The sequence below is a fragment of the Vanellus vanellus genome, assembly GCF_965231255.1.
Source record: "Vanellus vanellus genome assembly, chromosome: 6".
NCBI classification, from domain to species: Eukaryota; Metazoa; Chordata; class Aves; order Charadriiformes; family Charadriidae; genus Vanellus; species Vanellus vanellus.
Window position 1 is genome coordinate 29,318,484 of NC_138911.1, and position 12,169 is coordinate 29,330,652.

Consider the following 12,169-nt stretch of genomic DNA (forward strand, 5'->3'; position numbering starts at 1 on the left):
GTCACCTCATCTAGCCCATACTTCCTCAGCTTCCTAATGAGGATGTCATGGGAGACTGTCAAAAGCCTTGCTAAAGTCAAGGTAGATGACATCTATGACTCTCCCCTCATCCAGCCAACCAGTTATAACATCATAGAAAGCTATCAGATTGGTCAAGCATGATTTACCCTTGGTAAATCCATGTTGACCACTTCCAATAACTTCCTGTTCCTCAACATGTAATCTATGGTTACAATTAATTTTCATTAACTGCTAAGAGTATTATGAAGACTACAGAAATTGGAGGTAGGTTTGACAGCTAATCAATAGTGAAAGTTGGCAAATAAGTTGACAAATGGCTATAGGCCCTTTAGCTTGGCATCAAGTCTGGGCAAACCGAAAGAATCGGAGTACACGATTTGGCTTGTTAAAAGCAGGAGTAAAAATAATTTTAGTTTCCATAACTTTACAATGGAAAGTTACTTGAAAGGTCTGCTTTCAATTCTTTCAAACTACAACTTTGGTTGTAAATAGTGCATGAATGTAATATTTAAATTGGCAGAAGCGTTTCATTTAAGCTGACAAGCTGCATTAAAACACCACATAGTAGAAAAGAGTGCATTAAATGGATTAAGATTTCAACTGGAATGGCTTGCAGTAGTTGTCTGTGATGAATCACGGCTAAATGGGGGTGTTTCTCGAGAGTTTTCTGAATGGGTAAGTACTCCTCTTCACACTGTTCCATACACTCAGCCGTCAGCTTGAAGTGTAAAATTACCGCTGCTAAAAAAAAATAATATAATTCTTGCAGATGACACAAAAACTGGCAGAATGAATAAAGGCAGTCATTCAGAGCAATCAGGATCCCTTGATGCCCGCGCAGGCTGCCGTGCTGCCTCAGACGGGTTTCACACAGGCGGGGGGTGAAATAGAGGACAGGGGCGGCGCAGCCCGAGCCGTCAGCAACGGTCACTAACGGTCGCGCACTGGGGCTCTTCAGGAGACTCGCCGGCCGTGCCTGCGAGGCACGAACCGGGCACGAGTGAAGGGGACGACCCGCAGCCTCCGCCGACGGCCCCCCGTACCTGCTCCCCGCGCCTCAGGCGCGGGGCCTGCGCCGCACGGTCGGGGCGGGCTGCGGCCGGCGGGGCTGCCGCAATGGGTCCCCCGTCGCCCCTCCGCCCCCTTCCCTGCTGGGACGAAGGAGTGACCAGCGCCGCCGGGCCGGAGTACCGCACCCCGCGGGCGCCCGCCCCCCGGTGCTGAGGTCATACGTTCCCGTCGCCAGCCTCCCCCCCGTTCCCAAGCGGCTCCTTTAAATTGTTGTGGAGGTCACCGGAGGATTCGCCGCAGGCCAGCCCTGCTCGCGGGGCTTGAGCCAATCCGTTTCCAGGCGTGAGCCCTTCCCGGGGCCAATCAGAAAGGAAAACCTTGGAGGCGGGAGGACAGACCGTGTGATGGACGGCGCTGGTGACCAATCACTGCCAAAACTGGACGGCTGATGTATATGAGCGGCACCCAATAGGCTTGCGGCCGAGTGGGCGGGCCCGGCGTCGCCGGGCGCTGCGAGCCCCCCGCCGGGTGGCCGAGGTAAGGAGGGGAAGATGGCGGAGTGAGAGGAAGAGGCGGAGAGGCCGGGACCGGCCGCGGCCCCGCGGCCTCGGCCGCGCCTCAGGTGAGTGCGGCGGGGAACAACGGCCTCCGGCGCGGGACCGCACCCAGCCCCGTGCCTGGTGCCCTGCTCCCTGATTGGGCTGGGCCCGGGCGCCCGCGCACCCGCCTCCCCGTCCTGCTCCGTGATTGGGCTGGGCCCGGGCATGTTCGCGCCCGCCGCTTCCTGAGGCGCTCTCCTCCCGCCGCCCCGGGCCGGATCGGGCTGGACCGGACCGGCCAGCGCGACCAGGACCGGGAGGCTCCCCGCCCGCCTCGCCCGGCAGCGCGGCCTCTACGCCGAGGTGGCTCCGAGCATGGTGGTGGGGGTGTGTGTCTGTGTGTCCGTGTGATGTGTGTCCGTGTGGTGACGGCCGGGCCTCCCCCCAGGGACACCTGCCGGGGCGCGGGTGAGGGGTGGGAGCCGGGCCGGTTCGACCCTCCCGCCGCCTTGAAAAGTCTGTGTAACTTGGGAAGGTGGGAGCTCGGGCGTGCCGCGGCTCCGGCGGGAGCGGGCGGGCGGCAGGAGCGGGCTGCGGCAGATGGCTCGGGGGGAGAGCCTGTCTCCTGCGCGGCGATACCCTCCAGCCGAGTTAAGAACAGCCGAGAACACGCTTTCAGTGAACAGCTGCAGCTGACAGCGTACGTGGAGGAGAGAAACCCAAATGTACCATCCGAAATTAGTCTTTTCGTCTCCGGCTGCAGACATAGCACTGGTTGTAGTTACTCTTCTGTTGTCGTTGTTATTCATGGAATCTGTATGCTGGGTGGATTCTGCTAATCTGCACAGTTATATTCTTTTCTGATGTCTTTATGTCATGCTGACACAGGAGTGCACAAAGAGGATGGCTTCCAAGTCATTTCACAAAACCAGAATGTACGAGTAATCTACAGTGCAAAATAAGTTTTGTGGTGAGATTATATTGATAGTGGAATTGATTGTAGCCTCATGAATTCATGTGTTTGTTGACAGTAAGCTGAAAAGGACTTTACACACAACGAAATGTGAAACTATTACTGAAAACACTATTTCTCCTTTCCATGTTAGTAACATGCAGGTCAGGTATGCTGTGAATTTTTGAAAATTATTTGGGATATTTTGTACTATAGAATCGTATTTTGTTTAAATTAAAAAAAAGAGGGGGGACTTCTTACTGAAAGCAAAAGGATAAAAGGATTACAGTCAACAGCATGAGGTTCCTTATGTTCTTTAAATCTCGAGTTGGTTACAGAATTCTAAGGGACTGCATTTTCAACGTTCATGTCAGTTAAGTGGTTAAATGAGAAGCACGGCTTTAGATCTTGTGAAGATGGCATGTTATCTTACATGGGCTAATAGTGAAATAGTTGTTTGTAACTGGTGAAATAACTCAAAAGAAATATAAGTGCCTGTTACAGCTAGCTCTGAAAGCAGTAGCTGCTTATGTGAACAATTTTCTAAAGAACGTTTTACCAATTTCACGTAGTAAGTAATAGCAGCTTATGAGCAACATAAGGCACAGTATGCTGCAACTGATGAATATTCCTACTTGTACATCTCTGTGAGTGAATTGTTAAAATATGTCAGGGGATTTGTCTTTGGCATATTACATGTAAGGATAATTCTGCTTTATATTATAATTAAAAGAATAATAGGCAATCAATTTTCTTTCACGTGAAATTGTACACTATTTTAGAATTAAGTAAATTCAATTAGATTAATATTTATTCTTAATTGCTTTGAATGCACAAGAGCTGTGAGAACTAGTATCTTAAGAAAAAACACACACAAAAAATCTGTTTTCTGTTACCCTTGTGTATGTCAAATTAACTGTACACACTGCTTTGCAGTCTTGCCCACAGTGCTGTGAGTCTGCAGTGTGATCTGCATGAACAGGCTGTGCATCTTATGATCATGAATTGTCATTGAGGGCTGCCAAAAATCGTGGGCCAGCTAAGGCTAAAAATTCTGACCAAGTCTGTGAAGAGTCTGGAGTATTTCTTGAACACCTCCCATGTTCATTCTTAAAAACTATAAAAGGAACAGTGTTTGAAGCCAGTCCTGACATGCCGGAGGTTATGTGAATGTAGGAGGATTTAAAAAAAAAGAGGATTTCTCCAAAACGGGATGTGGAGGAAGGGATGATTCTGTGCCTAAACAGTATTCAATGAGCACATTACTACAATGTGTGTATCATGGAATACAAAGCTCAGCTGTAAAACTGTCTTCCCTATTTTCTCTGCTGCTGGAGGAAGTACTGTTACAATGTTGTACCAACAATATAGCAAATATCCATTGGAAACCAGATATTTTGGAGAGAAAGGTGATTTTATTTAAAATACAAAGTGAAACAAAACAATCACTCAGGCTTGCAATCTCATAAGCAGCAGAATGTGTGCAGTGCCTGAGATGTTTGTCTGGCAGCCAAGCGCCATAGCAAGGGTGTTTAAACTGTGTGTCCAGCTGTCTGGCGCTATGTTGCTCATGTCAAGATACTAAGTCCAGGATCCCTTGTAGAGGACAAAGGACATCAGCTGGCAGGTCCTTATGTCTTCTGGCCTCTTCCTAGGTTGGCAACCTTTCTATGTTTCAGATACGCCCTTGTGTACCCTTTTTGGGAGGTGACAGTGGTCTGTGTCTCTACCCTGTCCCACTCTGTGAATTGTCACTGTTCTTTGCCTCCAGATCTGGGTGTCTTCTGAAATTGCAGGGGGATGTGCTGGGGTCTTGATGACCTGCTAACTTGGGTGCTGTTAGCACAAGCCCTTCTGAGAGCTCTGCTCCTGCTCTATGTTCTTTTTCTACCTCCATGCTCAGGCACTCCCCTTCTTTCTCTAATCACACTAGTCTTAGCCTTTCTTATTGCAGTTCTCTGCATTGCCTTATGGATTGAGTTGTAGATACCTTTTTAAAAGTTACCTAGAAAATGAAAGGAGCATGAACACAGCTAATTTTTTTCAGGACTGTAAGCTACTTCTGTTGTATTTTGTGTTTATGATTTAAGATTTTGTCATTATAAGTTTTCCAGGTTAAATTTGACACTTTTTAAGCCATTGGAAAGACCTCAGTGGACTTGTGATCTGTAGTTCTAATTTTGCTTTCTGTATCTTCACACACCTCCGCTACATTTTAAGTTTTCATGTCTTGGTCTTTCTACATAAACCTGTTTCTAGGTCTTTCCTTCCTCACTTACTTTTCAGGCTCTAGGGAAGTGGAAAGGAATCATCTTCATGTCCCTGTTAATTCTGCTCATGTTCTGGAGCATTTGTGTGTGTGAGAGAGACAAAGATAGTATTTTGGAAAGCTAGATCTGATGGATCTGAGTTTTTGCTGACCAGTCTAATTAAAACTAAAGGTACTTAAAAACAGAGTGTGAGGGCTAGGGTGAAACTTGGTAACATAGCTGTACACATTTTAGTATAGTTCCCAATTCCATTGTGTTGATTATGTCAGAACACTGGCCTTTTTTTTTTTTTTCTTCTCTCCATTGGTACACAGGTAATAGGGCACGTTGATCGATATAAGAAGACAAATAAGACAATTTGCTGGTAAATTTATTTATGAGATGTTCCTTCATCTCTTTTGGGCTTTGAAATTCCTGAAGTTGCCTGTATCCAGGAAATTGTGAAATTTAAAGTTCATGGAAACTAACCTTTAGTTACGGTAGACCAATAAAAATATGAATGAACAATAGGTCAAAGCTTAATAAAAATAATATTTCAGATAATTTTCAATAGCCTTGATTTATATCAAGTTACATTTGAAAATTCTGTTGTACTGGTGTGAATGCTGCTCCCATAATCTATGAAAGTTGAATAGAAAGTATATCAAGCAGAACAGTTAAAAACTGGGCCATCCAAAGTTAGTGAACTTGCTAAAATAAAATTTAAAAAAGAAATGGTTAAAGCAAACTGAATTTCAGTATTGAGTGAAACATTCCTTTGTATGACCTGCTGCTTGTTTTATAAGAAGGCTTACTTTAGTATTTAGTTTAATTTATTTGTAGTTTTAGAATAAGTGAAAGAAAACCCAGCTTTTCAAAGATTGACATTGGGAATGATTTCCATTATGATAAGTAAGTTTGTGAGAGTTCCTGACAACTGTTCCTTATCAAATTAATTGTTTTTTGAGTCATTTGCTGTTGGTTCCTCAGTCTCTCAAACTCACATAGTGCTTGGCAGGTTCTTGAGAGAGAACTTGGATAGGGAGGGTCAGAATTTACAACATGAGTATGGAATAACTACTTTGAAATACAGGGCTAAGGATCATCTGCTGACTGCAGATTTTCTGAAGGTTCAGGTCCCCAGTGCCTGCAGAAATGCTGTGTTGTGTAGGAGGGTGGAAGCTAGTAATACTTTGGTGAGGGTACTAGGAGTTTTTAATAATTTAAATTCTGTGTGATGAGATAGTTCTGCTTATAGCAATGCATTATTCTTCCAGTTAGGTTGTCAGCTCAGCATCCTTGAGAACCTTCATTGTGCTTCCTTGCTACAGTGGTTTGTTATTAACATGAAAGAGTTCCTTGCCTTCCTGGAGGTTGAAATTGTGTCCATCCCAGTTCCTACGAAACTGGAACGTGTGTCTGTTGATGATGGCTTACCATAACAAGGTGGTTTATCTGCACAATTGAAAAGAAGTTTCAGTAGTGGTGTATACTTAATGCTTCAGGTATAGTTGGTCAAGCATGGGCTGTAGGTTGTTCTCAATAACGTAGAAACCAAGAAATTCCAGGGGAAAAAAGGAATTCAGTATTGTGTAAAGTATGTTCTGTGGAATGAATGATACACATGATTTTACTCAAGGAAACAGAATGGTTTCTGAACAAAAGCCTTTCAGGCGTGTTTTGAGTATATGGCTCTCCTCCCCAGCCTGTTCTTAGTTAAAGTTTGCCTGTCCTGGGTCTTCCATACTTGGGCCCAATTCACTTGACCATTCTTTCCCTTAAACTCATGTTTTATACAGAACGTCTAAAAATGTTAACTAGTTCTTGGAAGGTACAGATAGTCTTTTGTGTCTTGTGTGGACATTCATGTATTATCTGAATAGCTTCCTAGGTGTAAATTTAGTTTCATTTGTTCATCTGTTTCTCTCTAGGCTCACTGGAGGGAATGAGGATTGATCAAAAATAATGGTGAGTAAAGCCATAAGGTTATTTAGGTACTAAGTATCAGGTACTAAACTTGTCGGGTTTCTTGGTCGATAGTTTTTCCTTTTTCTTTTTTTTTTTTTTTCTTTATCTTTTTTCCTGTCCAAAGGAATCAGTCATTGAGATTTTAATTTTTTGTAGGATACTTTCAGAGAACTGGAATGTTGCCATATTACCTCTGGTACTACCTCAGCTTGGGCTTTGCTTGAAAGAAGCTTTGATTTAACTATATATTCTGACAAGAATATATGCTTTTAAAGTTACAAAATTCCTGTCCAGTGATGTAATTTTGCTCTGCTAAGAGACACTAATTGTGTAATTGTTTTAACTTGGAGTAGTTATCTCAATAGTTGTATTCGTTAAACAGTAGTATTGGAAGAAAAGTAACGTTCCCAAATGTCAATTATCAAATAGAAAAAAGTACATTCAAAATGTCTAAGGATGACAGTCACCTTCTGGAGTTTTGGTTTTGTTACACATCTTAATTACCAGAATATCTTTATTTCACTCACTGGGAAAAAAAAAACAAACAACAAAGTGCTGTATTCTGTTCTCAGCTCTGCCACAAACCTTTGGCGTGTTTTGTTGCAGGTCCCCAGGTCTGTTTTTTCCCATCTTCATAACAAGAACAAGACTTTGTCAATAGCTTGAGCGTGGATGGTCAAGCTCATGATCAGCTGAAATATTTGAGTGCCTCAGAGAGAAAGTGATGGTGACGTGTGCTCTATTTCCATTTCCATGATATACTTGCTACTGCTAAACATAGGAGTTGAAAATTGTCACTGGAAGATTATTTCTGAACTTGATCAACTAAAGGGTTAAGGTAACTAGAATAAAATGAGAAATATAGACAGAGAAAAGAGAGGAATGGGTTAGAAAATATGGTGTATCCTCATAGAATCATAGAATAGTTTAAGTTGGAAAGGACCTTGAAGATCATCGAGTTCCAATCCCCCTGCCATAGACAGGGACACCTCCCACTAGACCAGGTTGTCCAAGGCCACGTCCAGCCTGGCCTTGAACACCTCCAGGGATGGGGCCTCAACATGTTCTTGTATATGAGCAGGAGAAACCAAACAAAAAGAAATTCTCTTTCACATCTCTCATCGTAGTACAGGAGAACGATAGTAAGTGTTTCTGGCACTAGCTATGCAGGAGCGCACCCACGTTACCTTCCAGTCCAGGCTGGCATCAAATTTAAAGCAAAAAAGTCATGTCCTAACAGCTACTGTGACTAGGTGATATCAGGTGAGTGTCACTGATGAAAGGCCAGGAGATCAGTGACAAGATGACAGTTGTTGAAGTATGTCTACACTGTGGATAAGTGGGGAGAAATTAGTAAAAGTAAGTACCTAATTTGTGTGATTTTTATAGCTGTCATAAGTGCTTTTTTCCTCTATGGCACTGACAGTTTCATAGTTAATTAGGTGACGGTTTATGGTGTCTCTCTGAATTGTGACCTGCTACAGCAGAATATACTCTATGAGCAGTGTGCATTCTGGTACAACCTCAACACTGTCATGCTATATGTTGGAGCCACAGTTAAGAAGCTCCATAGCTAATTAATACTGGTATATTTTGGGATGCTTCTGAGTGAGCGTACAGTTCAGCATTTGTGTAGTATTTCCTTAGCCAGCTTATGGACATCTACAGTTAGCTATAAAATCTTACATAGCAAGGGATTATTGCAGTTTGTGAAGCCAGCTAATTTTGTCCATTAGAGTCAGGCTTTTAAAGTAATGAACCAGTAGGCATTTTAATGTTGATTGCATTTTATTCTGACTCCTAAACTACCTCTCCTGTTTTGTGTTTTTTTTTTTTGTTTTGTTTTTTTTTTATTTTGGTATTCCAGATCCTGTCCTGACATTCAAGAAGAAGGTGGTCCTGTTGCTTGCTCATAGGCTGTGAGATGTGGATGTTTCTGTTCTAGCAAGTAAAAACCTGACCTTCACTTCCATGGAGCTGAACGAACAAAGATCTTTCCTCTTCCTGTTTCTCACCTACCATTTGATTCACCAGATGACTTCTCCCACAGAAATACCCTACCGTTTTATCAAAACTCACAAGCAGAGTAACAAATCAGCATTTGTTTCACTGAAAAAAAGTCTTCTGTGCCAGCTCTTCATCCAGCTTTCTGCATTCTGTTTTAAAATGAGAAATAATTTGTAATCAGATGCGATTGGAAGCTGGTGTTCTTCACCAATATCTCCTTCTTCATTTTAGGAAGGTTAAGTATTCCACTGTGTCATATTGGAATTCCTAGCAGATAAAGTGTCTGCATGCATTGCTATGTCAAACTCTTGACATGTATGAAAAGTTGCGGCAGGAAAAACAGAACATATTTTCTGCTCTGACATGAGGAAGAAACTTACCAAACAACTGGGGACATCCCATACAGTTATTTTATAGTCCGGGACCCAGGCTTGACTTTGTAGATAGATGTCTTGATATCAACTCACATAAAGCAGCTAATGCACAGGAACAAATGCAGAATCACCTTGTCTGTAGTGTGTAAATGCATTGTCCCAGTCTGTGATCAAAATGTGTATTTGCATGTGTAAACCTATATAAGTGCTGGATATGAAGAGCTTTCACCAGAAGGAGAAATTACTCTGCACCATTTTATTTTCTGCAAAGAAAAATGAAGCTTTAAAGGCCTCTGGGGTAACAGGATAATGGTTAGTTTTACGTTAAATCATTCCCTCCCTCTGAGTTTTTAAGGATCCTTAGCAGCAAAAGGAACAAAAACATTCTACAGTAGAAGCGATGGGGCAGAACTTTTTCTTTTTTAAAGAAATCAACTTCTGGTAGGATGGAAGAGACCAGAGGTGTGAAGTGGTAGTTTATCCACTCAGCTTCCTTGGCACAGCTTCAGCTTTTCATACTGCTGATGGATCAGCTTTTTGATCCTTCTGTGACTGTGAACTGAGATGACTTATGTGTTTCCATCATCTAGGTAGAAATAGGCCCAAGAGAAATGGACTGTTGGCCACAAAGGAGGGGTGAGTTGAGAGAAATCAGAAATACTTATGATGGGCCTTCTTCTGGTTCCTCTAACTCCTTTCCAAACTAAGGCGCAATCTGTTGTTCTTATGTTTACACAAGATTCTTTGTCTCCATAATTTGTCATTATATAGGATGTTTTCTGTCATGTCATTTTGAGATGGGAGTGTATATGGTTTACATGCTCCCCGCTGTGGTATTGTAAATGGCAAGTAAGAGTTCTTGGCAAAAAAAAAACAGAACTGGGATGTGTATTCTATTCCACTTCAAATCTGGAGCTCTTCTTAGTGCACCTTATTCCAAGCTTGTGATTTAGAAAATGTGACTTACTAGCTTAAAATAATATTTTCAAATCTGGATCAAATAAAGGTATATAGGTTCTGTTAATAGGTTTTGGGAGATAATAGCATGGTTGGGGGGGTGTTTTAGATTTCTCGTTTTGTTCTGTTTTTCCTTTTAGATAACTGCTGGAGAGAGCCAGACAACCTGAAAATGGCTGAAAAAGCCAACAACTGAGATCCTTCTTAAATCTTAATGATATATTGCAAGGGCAGCATTCTGATATTTGAAATGTGGTGACATTTTATGGGACCAAGTTGCATAGCAGAGTAAGGGCAAGTGTTGATGTTGATCCTAACCTTCAGACTAGAGTTAAGTATGTGTTTAGACTTGCATTGTAACAGTAAGATTTAATGACAGCTTTATCCATTCTTTGTTTCCATGAAGAAAAGTTCAGACATGTAAGCTGAAGAGTGGTAGGCAAGACACTGTGTATCAAAATAATGCCAACTGTAATGAGCAGAGAGGTGCACTAAAATTGTGTGTATTGTTGTGATGAGCTGTGTGATAGGAGTTTCACTGATCTTGATGAGGCAACCACCAGCTTGGCCTGACTTCTTTTAAGAACATAGGATTTCTTTGCTGAATATGGTCTGAATTTTCTGGCATTGGAGACAACTAGAAAAGCACACTTCCTTTTAGGGTCTCCTTGTGTTGAAACCAATGGGATTTAATGTAGATGTTTGTAGAAGCAGGATCCATCTCTAAGTGATGGAAATTACTGTCAATATCATAGAGTTCTAACTGGTTGGGAGGTATCTGGTATAAGAAATGTCTGATTTTTAGATCTGGGAATTTCCTGTTCTTCCTTCTGCTCATACTTACCCTTCTGATGTTAAAGCTAGCAGTTGTTTCTTGCATAGCTTGATGACAAAATACTTGGGGGACAGGAAGGTATTCTTGTTTTCTGTGGACATGTACAAAAGCTAAGAATTTGTCTGACTAGAGAGTAGACACTTAAAGCTTTTTCATTTCTTTTTCCATAGAAATAAACCCGATCATTTTGTAACCCTGCACTGTAACAAGAAAATAGAATTACTCATTTTTCCTGAATCCTATCCATGATGATGTAACAACGTTAGTTTTCAAGTTTAGTTTTATAACATAATGTTTTTAGCAGGGCTAAGGATCTGTGGCTTTCACAGAAGTAATATTCCAATAGTGCATGCCCAGAAGACCCCCATTGCCGTACCTTTCCAGCCAGCACCTTTATAAAACTGCTGTGTTAGGAAATGCTGCCTCAGCCTTCTTACATTTTCTTGGTCTACTTTTTCTCTATGTTGGTTGGAAATCTTCCCATGTGAAAGATTACAAAAACAAGGGGCATGTGCAATAGATCATATATATATACATATATATATTTTAATACTTGTGGACAAAATGATGTTACAAGTTGTTTGAAAACAACAAAATCACCAATGTCTTCCATTTTGAGATGTGTATAGTTCCATAAGCATTAGTGCTTTGTAGCAAACTGTAGTGCCATGTTAGGATCAGTGCATGAGCCTAGTAGTATTTTTACAATTTCAGAGTGACAAATTTATTAATAAACAGTGATGATAATGTAGTTAACAATAGAAAGGATACAATAGAAATGTCACAAACGCGGTCTAAACATGCAGTATCCTCCCTTTGACAATGGCAATGCTATCTTTAGAAATGGAATGCATTCACTTAATGGGCTTCATAGAATCATAGTTGACTTTTTGTTTTTAGTCTGTCTGTCCAACTGCAATAGTAAGCTAGTGTATGTAAGTGTTCAGAATTCTTATCTCTATCAGTGGGATTCTTTTCCTTTTAGTCTTTGTTGAAGGTGTTTTCTTCTGTGTGCAGCGTTTTCGATTTTATTATTACCCATCCTGTGATATACTCAGAAAAATATGAATATGCTAAGGAGTTTGTGTGCGTTTTGTACACATCTCTGCTACCTTAAGATCATTTAAAATATCTGTTAATTAAGTATTTTTTTTTTCAGATCTGACTATATAATTGTTACAACATTATCCTCATTATATAATAAGTTAATGGTTGCAAAATGCTATCTACTAATTATGTGTAGAAGACTTTTATCC